The 21,167-nt window shown below is 38.7% G+C and overlaps 1 protein-coding gene across 4 annotated transcripts in view; it reads left to right on the top strand.

Moving 5' to 3' along the window:
* The window catches only part of CALCR (calcitonin receptor), a 171,392-nt gene that overhangs the window by 43,162 nt on the left and 107,063 nt on the right, over nucleotides 1-21,167 (top strand). The window contains exon 2 of one of the 4 annotated variants that reach the window (XM_065051079.1): nucleotides 4,997-5,080. The exons of the other annotated variants lie outside the window; for them this stretch is intronic. The gene's annotated coding sequence lies outside the window, so the exon portion shown is untranslated. The remainder of the gene's footprint in view (nucleotides 1-4,996; nucleotides 5,081-21,167) is intronic. 4 annotated transcript variants of the gene reach the window in all.

Below are 21,167 nucleotides of genomic sequence, written 5' to 3'. Positions count from 1 at the left end.
GCTTTCTTTATATGTAGGTGTCTGCTGACTCTTTTTTCCCCTCCCCCATCCAGGAGCTGATCAGGGCTAACACCCTTTAAAATTTTGAGCATTTCTTTATTTATGTGTGATTACCACATTGTAAAGGATCCAGGCTTTTTACTGACTTGTTCTTGGGAAGGCTTGTCACTGCAATATCACAATAGTGTCATATCACCCATTTGGTGAGCGCTGTGGTGACAGTGATGAAGGTGTGCACTTGGGCTGAGGTTGAGGCTGGGCTACTGTGCAGAGAAGAACACAAGCATCAAGGGTGAGCCTTTTTGCACCCAACTTGGGGGCAGTAAAAATGAGTCCTAGATTTTAGTTTGTGCACATTTTCTGTTTTACTCATTCGTGCAGTCCATGTAAACTGTGGGAATTATCAAGGATTCTGGAGTAGCCAGGTAGGTGACCTCACATCTTCACAGTTCTAGGTATTTCACCATGAGGTTGGGATTCAAACACTTTTAACCCTTAGGAACTGATGCAAAATCACGGAATATCATGACACAGGTGTAATTGGAAATTTTAAACCAAATTTATTTCAGATACTTTAAAGAGGCAGTCCTGTAAATCGGCAATAAACCTGACTCATTTGTATGTACTAGGTTATCTGAAGTACAACAGAGTTGGTTAATTGTATTCAATTTAATGATTTTGAGAGTTGGAAGCTTGATATTTTGGTAGACTTTACTGTCATTTATAAGCTGCTACTGCTGCTAAGGGACAGTCTCACAGTGTTGTATTTATCTGTCATTCATCAAGGGACAACAAAGGTAAACAAAAAGTGATGTCATGACTGTGCATCCAGCCATCACAAAGCTGCTCTGCTACAGTTGTCATCGCAATGTGGGACAGAAAGAAAATATACACCACTGCTTGTAGGCTGAACACCTGCTCCTGACAGGGCCTTGCACAGCAGTGCAGTCTCCTCCTGCAACGTGTAAGATGCATCTGACCGTGATGCCAATCAGCAAAGCCAGAGCCTTGTCAGGCATCTGAGCCACCCGTCCCTATGGATCCACGCTTTCATGGGACACTCCATAATCACAGTGATACATACACATCCTCTAACTATTTACCTTCTTCTTAGTAAACTTTTGGAGCTGATACTTAAAACTTCTAGGTTCATTTCTTCACAGGGGTGGTCAACATTATCTCAATACATTATTGTAAGGATATATTTTTTCACTCTTAGACCCTTTGTATAGCAGAACAAATACTTCAGTAATTTTGTGAGATGTTTTCCAATGTAGTTGCTTATTCTTCTCTTAGTGCCTTTGTCTCTTATCAGGTTTTGGAATCTACTTTTCATTAAGCAAGAAGTCTCTCCATGTTTAATATGTGTGTGCTGGTGTCTCATCTTGTGTACTGAGCCAGTCACCACATAAAGGTTATTTTCATGTAATACCAGAACTGCTTACCAAAGTAGTGAAAGTATGTGGTGTATGAGCCTGCTTGTAAAACTACAATGAAAACAGAAGTTGTGAACAGAACCACATTGAGTTTTCAGGGAATGCAGGGTAAGAGTTACTCAGACATTTCATTTGGCTCCTTTCCCTGTCTGAATTGAAAATACTGATGGGGGAGGGTTGTTGCGTTGTTCCATTAGCTTCACTCCTGTTTTCCAGGTGTAATTATGCATCTGGCTATAATATTTCAGTGACCTCTCCTATCGTGTCTTGGTGAAGAGACACAAATGACAATTTGTTATTTAGGAAGATGGCTCAACTGGTATTGTAAACAAAAGGTCAAAAGCAAATGACTTCCAGCACTCAACGACAATGGTGACAGTGTTGGAATGGATGATGTGAAGTGTTCCTCTGACAAGCAGGTACAAGGCAATAGTATGATTAAACAGAACCAGCAGATAGATTTGCATTCATTGGCATTATGGGTGTGGCTTTGGCACCATTTTTGCCTATCAGGTTTCACCTGAAATACAGTATTACAGAGTATGTGTAAAACCAGAAATGTCCATTCTGCCTATCATTCAAATCCATTACCCAGCAGAAGATACTGTAACACCTACATGTCTGACTTGTATAATGTCTCCAATGCCTTTTTTTACTAATAGGTCTTTCACCATCTTGAGGGTGCTCCTGTATCCTTCTGGGAGTTCAACCTCCTTGGGCTCACAGTCTTTTTTCCTTTTTTCCTTTACGTTTGGGGCTCTTCTAGCCTGCACTGTTCTAACAATCAGAGAGACCGACACTTATTTCTCAGACATTATCAGTTAGTCATCTTCTCTTTCTGGTTCTAGGTAATCCTGGTGTATTTCAATAACACACCAACAACTCATTAAGTGCTGAGAAAGCATTCTGTTTCCTGGACTGTCTCTTCTCCTTCGGGGTAGCCCCTGGTGAATATACACTTTGCTGTTCCTTTACAAATCTACTTTTTCTGTAATTTTTTAATTGACCTGGGAAGTGGTCAGGCTGTTGAGACCACTGGCCATTACGCTGGAGATCTTTCTTTTTCTTCATGGTCCCTCTGCATTGAATTGTTTCTCTTGTTGCACAATTAACTTGTTTGCTTGCATGGACTTTTTTTTTTTTTACCTATTTTTACTTTGCTAAGCACAAGAGGTTACTGGTCTGTGACAAGGTCTCCCATATATTGTAATAATACGAATAATGGTTAATAATAGAGGTTGAGGAATCAGTCTACAAGTTAAAAACAAAATATGATTATGGTAACTCCCTTGGTATATTAAGTCTCATAGTTTCATAGTAAAAGAAAGAACAAAACACAAACAAAATGTTAATTCAAACCAGAAGATATTGTTTAATTACTTCGGTGTGTGTTGAAAATACACTCCTAACAATAATACATCTCTCTTTCTTGAAAAAATAGAGTTTAAGATCTTTTAAATTCTTTTAGATTCCAATAACACCTATTTAATCTGGATAAATCAGACTCTTCTCCTAGATAAAAGACTTTACATCTGTAATTCAGTTAAATCAGTTATGACATGACATTTCAAAGCTTCTATATAATTTTAAAAATCAGCTTCTGGTAATATTAAAATATCTCACTAAAATATACTAATTCAGTAATATTACTGGGGAAAAAAAAAAGGAAAAAAAACAAACCAAAACAAAACAAACAAAAAAACCCCCAACATTTTCTAACGCTTTGTCCCTCCTCTGGCATTTTTATTTAATCTCATTCCCTATCTGTACATTTGCTTTCTAGAATTATTGTGACAGGTGTTAAACACTCCTAAAATATACCAGTCACTGTAGAAATTCTTCCTGTGTTTTTCTAGCAGTTCTTACTGCTAGAAACACAAACTTTTCCATCCTGTGCTAAATGTTACATATGACATAAAAATACTGTGCTCTACCGTTCTAAGTAAAATAGTTCTCACTTTTGTAAAAAAGCACAAATCCATGTCCCCAGAAAAAGGGAAAATAGATTATAGTTCTGTATGTTTTAAAGTGTTGAAAACAGCAGAATATTGTATTAATAAGATGTGTTTCCAACACAGCTGTGTCAGTCAGCTATAGAATGAAGTTTCATTTACGATTGCAGGTTACCTGAAATTCATTTATTTTGAGTTAAAAGCAAAGCAAATAGAACTGATCCTATGATGGTAGCTTGAAAAATTTCTGTTCTGCTGTGGAGCAGTGTTTCCTGTTTCTTCAGTGTCCCTTCTGCTGTTTTTCAAACCTTTTCTGATGAAGCACTTTTCTGTTAAGAAATTTTTCCTTCACCAGGATCAAAATATGTTTTCTCTTGATAGACTTAACTGGGAATTGTCAAACCTGCCTGAGCTTTCAGTCATTCTCGTTCCATAAATTTGCATGAGTGAGTAGACAACAGCTGATTTGGATCGACCAATCCACAACAAATTTCTTGATTATCCTTTATGAAATATGACCTCTCTCTGTATTGAAATTGCAAAGAATTTTATTTGTGTAATTAAAAAAAAAATAGCTGAAAATAACCTTGAACACTTGAATTTACTACCCGTCTCAGTGATTTAGATTTCAAAAGTAAACATATTCCAGAAGCTTTTGCTATGCTTGTTTTGTTTTCATCTGAGAAATATGTTCTTTTTTCCTGGGAATAGAGAAGCACAGATTAGCATTTGAGAATTGCTATGTGTAGAGCAACTACAAATAGCATGCCCATTTCCTTCAGAATGAAAGTGGCATTGTTGACAATCGATTTGAATGCACTCTCATGGCAGTACTAAGAAGGCTTCTTTCAGTCTCCACAACAAATTAAAAAAGAAGAAAATAAGAGTGCCTGTGACTCAGTAGTGGTGGGAATTTTTCAAAATTACTTAAGGCAGTTCATTGCTGGTTTTAGGACAGTGTTTTAGTTAGGACTTCTATTTTCAATCAAACATGTGTTTCTGAATTCTACATACAAGACTGATATTAGTCAGCTCCTTTCATTTGTTGTCCAAAGACTGAGTCACTCCAAATCAGAAGTGACTTTTAAAAAACCCTGATCTGAGTTTTTGTTCTTTGCATGGAAAGAGTTTGGGATTTTCACTGCTGCTTCCCTGGGGCTGCTTGCCAGAAGATGGCACTTCTCATTCCTGGTCAGTGCTCCATGGAAGACATCAAGAATGGCTGAAATGAGTCATTCACCAGTGTGACTACCAGAAAAAACAGTGATGATTAACAGTTCTGGATATACTTGCATTCCTGTTGTGCCATATTTAGTCTGTTAGCTTCTCTGCCGAACCGTGGATTTCCTGGTGAAATGCTAGTCTAGTGTGATTCTCAATTTGTATTGTCTTTCCAGCAGAGGTATTGAAATATGGGCTTTCAGAAAGTTCCATGGCATATGCTGAAGTGCAAGCCACACTTCTAAAGGATGGACCTTTTGTTAAAAGTAAAGACTGGAAATATGGAAAGAGTTTCTGCTGTAACAGGCCAGACAGAGTTAATGGAAACTGAGTTGTGATTGTGTCTCCCTTAGTAAACCATTCTTTTCAATCTCTCTTCTGAGACAGACTATCAGCAGTGATGAAACTGTGAGGAAACAAGAGCCACATCTCCAGGTGAGCTGGAAAAGGCACCAGACACAGGATTCAAAGGTAGATCTTCATCCAGGCTTTTTGTATTCTCAGTCATAGAGGGGTGAGGTCTGGGGTGCAGGTTGCAGAACACTTCAACTAGACAGCGATATCTAGTGTCCTTCCCCATGCCCTGAAATACAGGCCAGTCATTTTAAAATTCTTTCCTTTTGTCAGTGTCCTAAAACCTGTGTTATCTGATTTTATCCTAAATGTTGGAACACAAAAAGATTATGTACTTCAAACTCCTTAGAAAATAAGGTTTTAAAAATATTGATGTTGACTTGAGAATGAAGAAGAAACCATCACAAAAGCACTAACCTGTTGTTGCAGAATGATAAAAGCATTTTTTTTCTGTTGGTGTTTTGTTGGTTGGTAGGAGTGTTTTGCTGTGTTTTGTTATGGGTTTGGTTTGTTTGTTTGTTTTCAGGTTTGGGGTTTTGGTGGCTTATTATCGTTATCTTTAAGCAAATGGTGATAGAAAGGTACCATTTTAAAACAAAAGGTAAAAATCTTGTACTAACTCATTTTTGTCACTTCAAATTAGAAAACATTGTTAAGCCAGTTTTGCATGTAGTATCAGTGAACCAAAAATCCTATTTCTAGTGAATTTCTGTTGAATTTTGTGCAATATTAACAAACTTGATTTCAGATAAAATTGACTTTCTCTTCTCCACCTATGTCCCCTCATCATCAAAACCCCATAATTATTACAACAGAAGTCAGTCACAGTACTTTTCTGCTCATAGTTACAGATGAAATTCCAAATCAATGCTCCATTTCAGAAAGGTAAAAATTCATAATATTTTGTTTTAGCAGTGTCTTGAACCAGTCCACTCAGCAGCATTCCTCTGCTTTTGCAAAAGTCACACTGTGGAACACCATTCTCGTCTCAGCTTACCAGGCTAAAATGAAAAGTTTAAAATTCTCATTAATTTTTTCCATACCCTCTTATTGAAAACAGGAAACATATTTTGGAAGTCCTTTGGATTGCTTGGAAAACAATTACAAGGTCTTAGAGTCTCCAGTAATCTGCCATAATAATTCCAACACAGTCATCTTCTTCCTAAGAAGCAGGAAAATTCATAAGAATTATACAATTTCAACAGGAAATAAAAAGCATGTGTATGGGGCAAGTTTGTTCTTCTCTTTGATTCTATGAGCAATGGCAGACTGCCCATTGCCGAAGCTATCATGCAGCCCTGTGTGCCACAGCTGGCCCTGTCCCACATGAACATTCCTCCCCACCCCAGGACTGTGGGTGAACTGACTCCTGTGGAGATGCAAATCTTGCAAGCATTGCATGTCAATGAAGCAGCCTGAGAAGGTCATTTGGCTAAAAAAAGAGTTAGGAGCAGGCAATGGGGTAATCACCTGATTCTCCACATGATGAAAATTACGTATTTTCCCTTGAGAACTTAGTCACCCTTCCAATTTACAAGGTGACAACAAGTACAAGATATTAAATCCATTTCCTTCACCTTTGTCCCTTCTTCCATATAGACTCTCACTAATGTCATTTGGTATCAATATTTGCTTCAGATGAAGTCAGTATGAAGTTTTTAGTGGACTTGATAGCTCTCCCTGCAGTTTGAGTGCTCTCAGCTACAACAGAATCGTGCAAATTGGTGTAAGTGCTTTGTCAACAACCATTCATTCAGCTTCCTGAAATGTTTTAGCCATTTCTAAATTTATCATTTATTACAGCTCCTGGACACTCAGTATATAAAACTTCTAAGAAAACTATTTTCTGGAATCTAGTTAAAAGTTTTCTTCATCAGTTATGTTTAGCACTAATAAAAGGAAATATTTTTTCTGGGTTTATCCAAGCTAAAGAGATATGAAATCTGTCTGTCACCTTTCTAATATATACTCCTTTGCACATAAATATGTATTTGCAAATATAAGTCCCTCAGGCCTCTGTGCACAACTTTACCATTTGGCAATAGAAATAAAAAGAGAGCAATATGAAAACAGAAAAAAAAATCCTGTATCATGTGACATTCACTAAACATTTTTCCTAACTCACTGCCTGCCTCAGTAATCAGCTCACCATCAAATCTTGAGGAAACATCTAAGGTGAAATAGTGTATATTATAGAAGACCAAAATATTGTCTTTAGTAGGCTGATTATAGGAATAAAACTGAAATGGGTGTGTTATTTTCTTAGAAGGAGGAGGTCTAGACACTACCATATAATTGAATTGCTTTACATACTGAAACCCAGATCTTACTTCTCTATAATACGGGGACACAAAAAAACTGGGTTGAGATTTACACCTGCATCCTGTGACTAGAGCTACACATAAATAAATAAATAAACAAATAAACAAATATCACATTTTGAAAATGCATTTATTTATTTTGAGACTTAACATATTATTTATATTTGAAAGGAGAATAGAGCTTAAGTGACTTGTTTTAATTTCAACAGAAACCTGCTGCGCTTTGAGTACCAAATTCTGACTTTTTATTAATGCTTATATGGTAGTTTTTGAAAATAATTCTATTTATCTGTGGTCATTGGGCTATTTTCCACAAATATAATGTCGTAAACTGTTTGTAAGGACTAGAGAGAGGCATTTTGAGAACTGTTCTCTGCCTAAGTGCACCTGCATTCCCAAAGCTCCAGTTAGCATCTTTGCAGACTAACCATCACTTTGTGCACAAAGTGCCTTTATCCAGCAAATGTGGTGAAGTGAAACTGTGGAAACAAAACGGTGGCCATTACTCTTCTGAGACAGTGATTAAGGATCAATATGAAAGGACTGTCTTGAAGCTGTGCTCGCTGCCACTTGTTAATACTCATTGATCCTGAGTTACTACCTACCATGGAGAAATCCTCCCTTGAATGGCAAAGCTCTGACAGGGATTCAGGACTCTATGAAAGACAGTGCAAAAATCTGATTCATCATTAGCATCCCGAGTTGCCACTAGGTTAAAAGATTACTTAGGTTAAACAAATATGATGAATATGCATGTCTCCCTGTTAAGACAAGCAGGTATACGTAACTATGAGACTTAGCATGCATGCAAGAAAGCAGTGATGAAGAGCGACAGCTGAACAGAACCTGAGTGCTTTCTGTGTGTGGATGTTAAATATTTCCTTTTTCTAAATTAAGCCATCTGTCATTTCCTCTACTTATCTATTAATTGGTGCTTACAAGCCTTCATGCTGTACATTCAAGGAAAGGTCTCCAGAGTAAATGTAATGAGATAAGAACCTGAAGTGCACAGCAGGCAACGCTGAGTTCAGTAATACAGAGTAATGGCCCAACCCATGGTCAATGGTCCTATTAAAATCTGTTTCTATTGGTTTCAATTTAGAAAAGCATGAAAATGAGGACCTAAATCTGTTTACCTTAAATTATCTCTGGCTTTGTTGATTGCAATGAGACTTCAATGGATGCTTAGATTTACATATGCATTTATATCCTCTACGGAATAAGATTTTCCTGAAAGGGACTGTTAGTTTCACACTATACAGAAACAGCTTTTGAGATACCAGAATCCATAATCCTGATCCATCCTCCTTTACTACAAATTATGCTGATTTACAGAAGACTTAATCCTAGAGTAAGAGATGTTTCTGCGTGAGTTTCTTTGTAGCCGGTGAACTGTGAACTGCTAAGATTAAGAAGTCTTGAGCTCTTCTTTTGCCTGTGAGGGTGGTTTGGCTGCTGGAACATGCAAGTGACTGCTTTTATTAATAGATCTGCTTTTGCATTAATCAGTGTTTAGTCAACAAGGGGCTGTATATCTATTCCTGGCTGTGGTCACACTGGAAAGACATGTCTGCTTCCCCAAACTAGTATTCCATCTGTGGCACAGCTACTTTGAATCAGTTATTCATAGATAGATGCTGTCCTCAAAAGGAGTATTGTTACTGAACATGAAACCTGGGGACTGCCGCCACTAATCACAGATTTTCATTGACTTCACTGAATATTGGAAAATGACCATACATGCAAAAAGGCTAAGCTTGAGGACTTTAGAACAGTCTGTCATTTTGCATCCTTCATAGTTTCTCCTTCTGGTAAATAAAGGTGAAGGGATTGGTGATGCATGGTTTCTTCTGCTCCACTCAGAATGATCAGTGGGGCTGTACCTACACTACTGATTTCATCTGAACAGTAAGGCAGTTTTAAAGCAACTCCTACCCCTCACTGCTCATGCCCTGTTGTCCTCTCTGCTTTGGTTCTGAGATGTAGTTTTGGTGTGCATAAACAGTGCATCCTACACACTGGAGCTGTGCTCCAGTGCTTGAGGGAACGTTAGGGCCTGAGCTCACAAGCCTGTACACCCACAAGGTCCCCAAAGGCATACCTAGTGTGTTTGTGTCCACAAACAATTCTTAACTATCAACAGCTCCCAAGGCATCCTGACACACTTTTTGTCTTCCGTAAGAGGATAAAGAGCATGTACACCTTCCTGTTAGTCCTTAACATCAAGCCCTCACTCCTTTGAGATTCTGCTGCTCCAGACTCCTCCATCCGTCCTTCTGATTTGAAATCCTCACCCTTTACCTTCTATGCTGAACCACATGGTGAACTCCTTGTTTCTTTTACCACCTTCTAAAATTATCCCTTTTCCCTACTTCTCTTTCTTGCACTGGTGACATCCATGGCACCTCCAGTATCTCAGAAAACTAATACAGTATAGCCTGGATCTTCCAGGAAGTAAATTTGAATAAATTTGTGCGGTGAGAGAGACTCCAGAAAATAGTATAACTCTGTGGTAGTATTGGGAGGTTGCTTCTCCTGAGCACCAGTAGATAAAATAAGACTGGTGAGCAGTGCACCATTACAGTCAAGAACATGAAGGCTGCATTCTTGAAGATGCAACTTTGCACCATTCTTTTTGGCTAAAACAGCAGACGTGCCTGTTATGGGGAGACTGAAGATGCTAGCTTTGGGTGGGAGCACAGCACAAAGCCTCCCCCTCATCTGTATGCCTGGGCACCAGGACCACTGTGCAGGGCAGTCTGGAGGAGAGAATGCTCTCCAGTGTGTCTTCTCTTTCTGGCTCTGTCTCACTACTGCTACAGGGCACATCTAGGGATACCTCTTTAGGCTGGCTGCCACCACAGCTGCCTTCAACAGTCCCATGAACCAGAGTCCAAACCAGGTAAATGAATTACTGTTTTATGCTGATCTTTGGGTTTGAAGGACAGGCAGTGCATGGGGCTTCTAGTGGAGACTAAGTTTGAGCTCAGAGCTGTGGTGAAAAAACTGTTTATAATTTGCCTGCTCAAAAGGATTACTGTGCTTTTTCACAGCACAAAAATACACATTTAGAACCATAAAATTCCCGCGGGGCTGTTAGCTTTGAGAGAAATCTTGGTGTAACTATATTAGAAACTGCCTGCTTTTGATATCTGCCCAGACAGCTCAACCCTGGCACCTGCAATATCTCATGACAATATAACTCTCTCACCTTTCCAGATAAAGGATTTTGTCTAGTGGCTCCTTCCCTCTCCTAGCAGAGCAGGTTAAGGGCTGATGACATGACACCACATACAGTAAAACTGCAGACCCCCATCCTGTCCCACAAACACCCAGAGAAATTAGCAGTTTCAGAGGGTTTCTCCTGTTTCAAACTGCTGAGCAGATAGAGGGACACAAACAGCACTCTGTTGTGGTGATGTCCTTTCCTCTCTCCACAAGCACATACCATCAGAAAGCCCCAGGGTCACTTGCCTTTAGTCTGTGGATGACTGTGGGCAGAAATAATGCAGTCTGTCTACTGAGGCTTCCTCACCCATTCCTGTGCCACCATGGATCTTGCCTGGAACTGAAAAGTCATGGTAGCAGGGCTCAAAGAGAAGAAGAGGGGAGAGGAGTGTGGGAGGACAGGGAAGCTGTGGTTTAAAGGTGCCCAAACACACCTAGTCCTCAGTCTACCTCTATCCAGGGTGGCAGAGTCTAAGGAACAGCAGGATCTTCAGAGAAGGCAGAAATGGAAACTTTCTGTGAATGGCCCTTTAGCAGTCATGTTGGGACAACAGTGAGATGTATTAAAGAGAAAGAAGCTTGGCTCATTGCTGAGGGAAACTGCAGGAAGCTTTGGCGGTGGCTCTGTGGGCCCATGCCACTCTCTTGCCTATCCTCTCAGGTCAGTGTAGGACAGGAGAGGACAGATAGTGGCTTTGGGGCCTCTGTTGCTCACTGCAGACCTTCAAATGGTGTGGCTGCTCCATTAGATAGCCCATGTTGGTCAGATTGTTTTGATGTCAGTCTCCAGTATGTCCTGTTTGTACTGTTTGGCTACATCACTTTCCGTAACTCTTTCCTCTGGACTTCTTCCCTAGTTCTTTTCCCCTTATGATTTTCATATCTGTAACAATTGCTTCTTCCACTTCATAAGTTATGGGCATGTTCCCTTCTCCTTCCATCCTGTTTCTCCCCTTTAATAAAGCTTTCCTATTGGCTTCAAGATTTTTGCAGTAAACATGAGCAGTGGTAGTCACAGACTCTCAGCTTCAAAGGTGCTAGAAGTCTAAATTTTCAGCCTCTGGGCATATATCTTCCTGTGCAATGTGGAGTTGGTTCTCTGGTCCCTGCAGAATCTGTCAGTCCGGTGCAGCCTTGTTGGTGCCACACAATCTGCTCACCAGCTCCTTTCTCCAGCAGCTCAGCAGCTGAAGTAGGGCTCAGAGAGACCCTGGGCTCTCCTGTAGCTGGAGATGTGGATGTGTCCATCTGCTTTGAGTAGCTGCATCCTGCTATAGGACTCTGCCTTGCCAGAGGTGTCACTTCTGCTGCTTCCAGCTCTTTAAATGGTAATCAGTTCATAACTTCTAATTACACTATGCCAACAATGTGTGTGTAACTGCTGGAAAAAAAATTTCCAGAGGGTAATATGTCTTATTATTCTTTGGATTTGTATATATTAAATACCTCTTTCATTCCTAGATTTATTGCTGTCATATTTAGTACTAAAATTACTTACTCAGTATTAGAGCAATGTATTTTTACAACATTCAAAAATAACAGGGTACCAGACTTAGAAGATATCGATCTAAATGCAATATATTCCAGTGATTCAGTTCTTTAAAAGTGCCTATTGTAATAGGACTAAATTTGGGCTGTGATGGGCTTAGGGAAAGGATGGAGGTTATATCAATGTATAGTTAAAAGTCTTGTAGCTGAGGGGTTGATTTGACCTGTGAAGATGAAGATATATTTCCTTGCTGTACTACAGTTTACAAGTGTGAACTGAGACAAATCAATGTAAAATGCCATTGACTTGAGTGGGCTAAGTTAGGAGGGCTAATTCTGGAAAAAGGACTTCAGCATTTTAAGCATGAGCAGCCAGATACATTGCTCCAATTTCACCTATTTGTACCTATTCTGAGGGTTCTCATCCATCCCTTTTCCCTTGAAATCTCATCTTAACCTGCTGTTAAGACACTTTCTCTTCCTTTTTGCAGGAGTGTTTAGATGCTGGGAAAAAGGCCTTAAGAAGCAGGATGTTTTCAAAATAGAAACCTTAGTGCTGACTTCCACGGCACAGATCAATAGCTGTTGGAAACTCAGCTTGCTGCCATATTTTGCTAAATTAGCCCTCTCCACAGGTTTTCACAAAGTTTCCAAAAGTGACAAAAGGAGGATAATGTACTAAGCAAATCTTGTTTTATTTCTCTTACCGCATTCACCGGTCTGTTCCAATGCTCTTCTACAGAGTACAGTAAGTGATATTATCTTGGACTTTTTTGGAAACCAGCCTCAAAGAAAAAAGATTGCAGGTCTGTCACAAGGAAATGTTTGTAATGCTGTTAGTGATTACTTCTTGTGAGACTGTTCCCTGAAAGAGGTGACTCAGACCTTGCGTTGGCTGTAGTTTTGGGACAAGATGTGAATTATAATTTATTTTGAGGTAACCTAAATTCATGAACATGAGAAGGCTCTGTCTGTCAAGACAACACACACACACACACACTCACACTCAGGTGCTGGTCTTCCAGAGATCAAATAGTCTCTTTAACTTTCTTGACTCAGGCTTTGTGCCCCACACAGCCCATCAGGGAGGGCTTCCTCCCTCTCTAAAACATTCTGCCTTTCTCTGAGCTTTTGGAGAGAGGTACTCATTCTGTGTTGGATGCAGTGAAGGTGTATCAGCTAAGTAAACGTATTTTGATACTGTCTCTCAGTATAAAGTCCTCTGTGAAGGCTGTAGTTTCTTTTTCGAAGTGAGATCTGCCATACCTCCCTTTTCTGTGCATCTTTTGATCATAAATTAGGGAAAGTTTGGCAAAATACTCTAAGCAACTTTGGCAGTTTTGTAGCTTGGGGGGACTCTGTACACATCCAGACACCTAAAAGTTTTAATTAAACATTTAATTTAATTCCATATAGCCTGTCCATCCCTCCAGGCAGCACAGTAAATAAAAAGGCACTGTGGATAATACTGTTTGTTTCAAGCAGCTGTGAAATGAGTCCACTGTGTATAACACTAAACAATGCAAATGACCAGAACTGAGTATTACTGTTAAATGAGTTGTGTGGTTCCAAGCATCCTGTGAGATGGAGTGGTTTTATCACGCTTTCTTCCTTCATTTTTTCCACTTGTGTCTTACTGTGTAACCTGAGTCCTGTGTGTGGTTTGGCACTCTCTAGAACAGGTTGCTGTACCAGTTTGGATCGTAGTTATCATGGTAGAACTGGAGTTCTAATTTTGAGACCCCATGTCGTTGCAGTAGTGCAAATTAATAGACCAGTAATACTTTCATCCTGCTCCCACTCACATTGCTTTCCTCCCTAAAGCAGAAGCAGGCATGAGCTAAATGTCTTTATCATTTGGACAAACAATAAATTCACAATGTAGTAGAATTACAAGCTATTTCCAGAAATAAAGCAGTTAATTTCATTTATGCTCTTTGATTATTTTTTTTAGGTGTATGAGCACATGGGGCTGGTGAAATCAGAAAGTCATGCTGGGGATAGGACAGACTCTGTTTCATTTTGTTTTATTTTCAAATATTTACAGGTTCTCTGGGGATTCCTAGTTCGTGCTTTTATTGTGCATCCCTCTGAGTGTAAAATGAGAGCACTGGGGAAGCAAAGTGAGTCTTAGATGCAGCTAAATATTTGAATGCCTTCTTCCCTTCACTGATCTACTTTATCCTGATGGATAAGTCCCTCTGCCCAGTTCTTCCCCGGGGAAGAACCACCCCACAGCCCCTGGTAAAGCCTGGGGGCATGAATGAGGATGCAGACAGTCCTGCTGGTCATAGGCTAGAAGACAAGGAGTGAGGCAAACAGATGTTTGACTGGAGAAGAGTTCATACAAAATGACCTTCCCACATAATTGGATATAAATATTTCACTAGCTGGTTTTATCCCTCCAGGCTACACCTCTAGGAATCAAACAACTCCTCCATTTCTCAAAGATGGGTATACATGTGGACACATCATGCACAAGTCCAATATTTTCCTAATTTGATGATTAGTAACCAAGGATGCATGCAACAAGGAGTTGATGTGTGTGCAATGCTGTGCTTTATGCACAAATATATATTATCAGTTTTTCTGGAAATGCTTAGGCTTTTTCTTCCTTTTTCACATTTCATGAGATTGCTAGCCCAACAACAGGCTATTTATTACCTGCCAAAACAAAACAAAAATATTACGTTGGTATTCTTACAGGTATTCTGGACATTGGTGTGCAAAAGCTTGTACTTCTTTGGGACTCCTTATTTCTCATTGTCCTGGTTCTGGCTGGAATAGAGTTAATTTTCTTTGTAGCAGCTGTGGTTTGGATTTAGTGTGAGAAGAATGTTGATCATACATTTCTGTTTCCATTGTTGCCAGGCAGTCAAGGACTTTTCATCTCCCCATACTCTATCAGGTGCACAGGAAGCTGTGAGGGAGCAAAGCCAGGAAAACTGACCCAAACTGGCCAAAGGGCTATTCCTTACCATATAATGTCATGCTCAGTATATAAACTGGACTTGGCCAGGGGTCAAATACCACTGCTTGGGAACGAATGGGTAATCAGTGCCATGGGTGGTGAGCAGTTGCACTGTGCATCACTTGTTTTGTATATTCTATTATTATCATCATCATCATCATTATCTTCTCTAGCTTCGCTGTCCTATTAAGCTATTCTTATCTCGACCCATGAGTTGTTGGGTTTTTTTTGGTGGTTTTTGTTTTTCTGATTGTCTCCTCCATCCCACTTGGAGTGAACAAGTGACTGTGTGGTCCTAGTTGCAGTCTGGGGTTAAACCATGGCACTCAAGTTTTCCATTTTTAGATTTTGCTTATGGAGATGATTATTGAAATTGGCTCCAAAAAGCTAGTAGGAGATTAGCTTAATATATGAATGACTTTGTTCAATGAAAATTAATTCACTAATTTTTTAATTAATTTTCTTTAGTGCTTCCAACCAATTGGAGTGAGTACTTTACCACACTGATTTAATCAGAGTACTATATTACAAATGCCATATTTAATTAACAAAGAAGCATTAGTATTGATATCTGGCAAACTGTTACAATACTTCATTATAGTTATAAATCTACATACAGTCCTAAAAAAGTAAGAAGTCAGTAATCAGTATGATGGTGCAGCAATCTGCGTTGTATATCTTCTCTTATAAATATGTAATTCAGTTAAATGATAATTTGAATTAATTTATGGTTTCAAGTTCTCATATGGCATAGATTAATGAGAAACTGCAGCAGTTGGCAGCAACAGAAAATTTGCTGATGATATGTCAACGATGAATATAATTGTGTATTGAAAATACTGTGAAAAGAGAAATGCAAACATGCTTCTTTTAAATTAAGTTCACCATATCATAGTGACGAAGATTTAAACTAAACAGTATTACTAACCATAGTTCAGAAATAATTGATACTTGTATTAGAAAATACATTATATGAAGTAAATAAAAAGAAAGAACACTTGCTATGTCTTTTGGTCAGATGAAAGCCAACTGGTTCTTTCACAAAGGAAAAAAATGGAAGTCCAAGTTGCGATAAATGCCTGCTGCAGGACTATTCTACTTCACTATCCCTGAAATCACTAGCATTGTCTCTTGTAGAGAAATATAAATTAATTTTGCTAAATTGCTTTGTTTGTTTGTTTGTTTTTCTGGGAACTACATGAGGAATCAAGTTGAGTCAGAAAACAGTGCAAATACTATGATGTTAGTAAGAATAAAATTAATTTCTGAATATAGGCCATATTTAACCACTTAGATGATTTTTTAAAAATATGTGTAGGATCTGAGATGTGCTTTAGGAATAATATGCAGAATATTTTTTTCTACTGTGCAGAACATTAGACTTTTAAAATTATTTTGTTCCTTCTGTAACCAAGAAAAAGTCACCTTTCTCAATACTATCTGTAAAAAAGGAACATAGTCCATGTATTGTGTTGGAAAAATAATCAAAGAAAGCCTTTTATCTCCTTCTGGCTTGTTCCGAATTCTCATAATCACACTCAGCAGCATTCTACTTTTCTCTCCTCTTAGCAGCTGAGGGCTTTTCCAGTTAAAACAGGCAAGTTAAATTTATAAGCAAGGAAAAAAGTAAAAATAGAAAAAAAAAAACAACCAAAGAAACACTCCAACTAACTTTTGCGATCTCCACAACTATGTCCATAAAATGAAATAGACAGAAAATTGCTTGCAGATTTGAGGCCTAAAAATGCACTTGGCTAAATTCAATTCTCCCTTTCCAGATTTCACTGAACTCCTGCTGAGATTTACTTCAGTACTGAGAAAAGACTTTGGGATTTGGCCCTTGTCATGCAATATTTTTTTTGTCAGAATACAAAGTGCATTGTGAATAGGTACTCGCAAATAATCAGAATGCAAAAGCCAGAATAGGACTTCATTATAGCATTTGTTTTCTTAAAAGAAGAAGCTGAGCATATTCCTACAGAACCGACAAAACTGAAGGTTTTACCTTCCAGGCTCTCAGTTCAGGCACAGGTTAGTCTGTGATCTCAAGGACTCAGAATAAATGTAGTGTTAATGAATAAAACTCGTATTATCAACAAGAAATTCATTATGTAATATTTTTGCAAGTGTATTTCTTGGGACTTTTTATTGTTCAGTCAAACCATAATGAAAAAAATTTTATTTCCGTTTTCTCATTTTTCCTGGTAACAGAACAAAGACCTGATGTCAGGTGTTCTTGGTCTAAGCCAAGCATGCCGTGCTTGTAACTTCAAGGCAGGCTGGTCTTGCAGCATCCCAAACAGAGAGTGCAGGCTCTGCACCACAGCTCAGTCCCATATCCAAGTCCGTGTAAAGTACAAGAGTTTTCTATTACAGTCTGTTCAACCAGAAAGTGCTGCTCTTTAGAATCATAACATATGTTCTCTTGTTTACTTCAAAATAAATATACCCAAAGCTTGACTGAACCAGTGGCTCCTAGGAGAACACTTGACTGATTCACGAAATGCAGCAGCTGATTCCAGAACGGACGTTGCTGTTCTCTGGAGTGCAGCTGTCACTTAGTAGTGTTTGCCTTTCACTCTTCATAACTTCTTGACATGAAGTAAATTTCTGACAGGCAGAGGTTGGACTTGAAGAGAAAAAAAAAAGACTGAGAAAGATGAAAGAACTATAGAAGTGGCCTACTAATTCTTGGTATGATAGCTGAGCTTTATTATTGCTTATTAGCAAGCAAGAAAACAATTGCTTTATCTCATTGGGGTCCTGTAATTCTCCTGAGATGGAGCCAATTACAGATGAAACTGTATTGCTGAGTTTATATGCTAAAAGAGTCCAGTTCAATGTTTCACCTAATTAAATTCTAGCAGTATAAAAGAACAGCACTGCTCCCTAGAGATAAGGGTGGCTACATATTTCTAATATCCGTGTATACCATGCACCACTGACTTTAAGACAAGGCTTGAAGTAACTGGGTAGAATTCCTGATAAAGCTGTCTTCTATCCAGATATTCAAGAAACCTTCCCTATCTCTTTCATCGAATTTTCTCACCTCTCTTGTCATAACCCTCACCATTCCACTCTCAGTAGAGAAGACAGGTTCTGATTGACAGAATTATAATAGATAATTATTTGAAATTAGGTCAATAACCTATATAGAGAAAAATGTCCCACAAATATTCTTCAGATGACACAAATCAAGTGGACAAGAGAGGCATCAAATGTAATCCAGGTGTTGGGCAGTCTTTCTTGAGACATCTCGTGAGAGATTTACAGTTGATCCCCTGAAGGACGTTGTGTTGTCCTGTCTCATGCATGGCTCTCCATGCACCTGTGGGGAGAACTGGGAATGCTGAACCAGATTTCACTGAAGAATACCCAGATGAGTTACATGTATTAGGATGAAATGGCAAGTATTGGAGCCTAGCTTTGTGGTAAAGGAGGAACTAATGCTGTTGACAGATCCAGAGTCACAGTCTTGAATGCTCCCCTGCTCACACCAGTTCTCTCATGCAAAATCCTGCACTTTCAAGCCTTGCACTGACTGCAGTATGTTCAGGCAATGCTTCCACTGGGATTATGAGTAATATCTATAAAGTTGTCATCCTTGGAATTGTACTGAAGTTAGAGCAACCCAAACCTCTGTTCATATGTTTGAAAGTGAGGACAAGCATCAGTTCTAAATACATAAACCTGGAATATGAGGTTTGCCGTGTATTTGTGCTAGTTTGTGGCATACTGCTTATCTGTATATTCATATATCTATAGAGTTCTAGCTATGACTTACATTTTATAGGTACATAACTCTAGAGATAAGCAGTGTGCCACAAAATCATACAAATATGTGTGAAACAACACCTAGATACTACAGTTTTATTCTGGTGTTGTTTTTCCGCAAATTAGCAGCACAGTCTTTACTTCTGCCCTTGATGTGATCTGACAGAGTGAGAAGAGCTGTTCACAAACCATTCAGATATTCACAGTTATGTCTCACAAGTGTACTTGAAAGAATGTGCTATACTCAACACCATGCACTTGCACCTGTCAGCCATGAGATGAAAGCAAACCTGAAGGCTGCCAATATCTTTATGCACAACTATTTGCCCAGCCACTGTGATATGTTGTTCTGCTGTCTTGTATCTTCCTCATCTGCAGCAAACAGGTCTTGAAACCAATATTTTCATAAAAACAGAGCACCCAGAAAAGGTTATGTACTCATGCAGGCTGACTGAAGCATGAGTTTGTTTGCCACAGTTTATTGTGGAACACAGAGAGGGACCACTTGAATCTCAAGTAAAAATAGCAGTATTAGAAGCTGATTTAAGTCTTAGAATCTTTTTCTTTGATGTTCTGTTTTCTAAATTTCATGAAATATAAACAGAAATAACTTGCTGCTTTTTATGGTTCATCAAGTGAGATGTTGATTGACTGACTGGGGTGAAGTTGGAGGTGATGCCAATTTGTTTGTTCAGGTGTTTTCAGCCAGTATGTTTAAGTTCAGTGTTATTGCTGTGTTTTTCGAAGGATCCATTCTGACAAAGCACCACTTGTTGAAGGAAGGAATGACAGCAAGAAAGTTTCATTAGAAAGGAAAATTTAAAATTTTATTTTAAGATAATGCTCTCTGTCAAACTTGGCTTTTCAGTCCCTGAAAATACACCATATTTCTAGTGTTCGAGTACAACATTCCAGAAATAGAATCACATCCAAAGCCCATGCTTCCATAGCTGAAGCCCTCTGTAATAAATTGTTCTCTCAAAAATTGCTAGCGAACCTTTCCAAACTATAGCTGTCCCAATAAAGAGTGTCATGAGAAGGATGTAAGTATATGAGAACCAAACACCAGTCCTGGAGTCAGTCTTGCCAGAAAATCTGTCTTGGACTCAATGCCAGTTTAGTACATAATGTTGCCCTTTTGTTGGACCTCAGCTTCCACATCTGAAAACTGAATGCAGTAAGTCTTGCTGCATTTTCCATAGTGTTTAATGAGATCAATGAACTAAAATGTGAACCATGCCTAGAGAGGTGGGACTGGGACTAAATTTTCTTGCTGGAGTTATGGTGCACATCTTGGTCTCGTGTCAAGGCAGCAGCTTCTGAATGCTATGGCAAAGCTTGTGCCATGGGGCCCTTTCTGGAACTCCTTCTGGTGCCACTTCCACCCTAGGTATGACTGGAGAGACCTAAATCCAGGCAATAGGCCCCAGAAGTTCCTCATAAATGGAGATTTGCAAATTACTCCCTGTACCAATGCAATATCCAACTGTATTTACCTCAGAGAAATGCAGATAATCTCCTGTCTTCTTCACTCCTTGGCACATTTTTGCCTTCCTGAGAAATTTAATGCAACCATTGCCACTGTGCCCTGGTTTTCAGTACTGCATATTCCACTGTGCCCACTAATGCATTGTAGCTGAAAACAGATATACCTGTGAAACAGAAGGATAAATTCTGTCACAAAGCATACAATATATAATTGCAATGCAAAGATTATATCACCATGAAATGGCAAAGAATAAATAAAAACGTTGTCAAGTCACACTTTACTTTGTATTTATTTGAACGATGTGTAGAATATTGAAATAACAAAACTTGTGAAGTAATACTGAGAAATTGGACTGCTGTTTTTCTCTGAGAGCTTCTTTCCTGCAACACTTCTAAAAAATTAATTGTAATAGAATATTTTCCTACAAGGATCAGAATAGACCAAGTGAGAGGGATTAATAAAAGCTCAGTTCAAAAGAGCTTGAAAGGGTATTGGAAATCTTTGATAGAAATCCAGCATCTGTGGTGTAGATACTTTTTAAAAAATGAGATGGGAATTTTTACTGTAACCAATGAACAAATTATTGCTTGACCCTTTGACCACAGAGTTTGGTGACACAATATAATATTTTATTTCATGTGTTATCTACAGGTAGCTCATTTGACGGATTTAATCTCATAAAGCTGCATTGTAGAAAATTGTTATAATTTATTTTGTGTATCCTAAATAACTGTGTATACATGAGAATGTAAATATATTTCTAGTCTGAATCACACATAACTAATAATGAGCCATTTTCTGTTCTCTGATGTTGCTTGGATTGATTGTCTCAAAATGTTTTGTCTGCCTGATTATTTTGGTGGACAATGCCAATTTGTTGAAATAAAAAACCTGCAGGAATATATACATTTCAATAATTTTCTTATGTGGAAA

The sequence above is a fragment of the Columba livia genome, chromosome 2, assembly GCF_036013475.1.
Source record: "Columba livia isolate bColLiv1 breed racing homer chromosome 2, bColLiv1.pat.W.v2, whole genome shotgun sequence".
Classification (NCBI taxonomy): Eukaryota; Metazoa; Chordata; class Aves; order Columbiformes; family Columbidae; genus Columba; species Columba livia.
The sequence above is the reverse complement of the archived record's forward strand: the minus strand, read 5'-3'. Positions and strand labels throughout refer to the sequence as shown.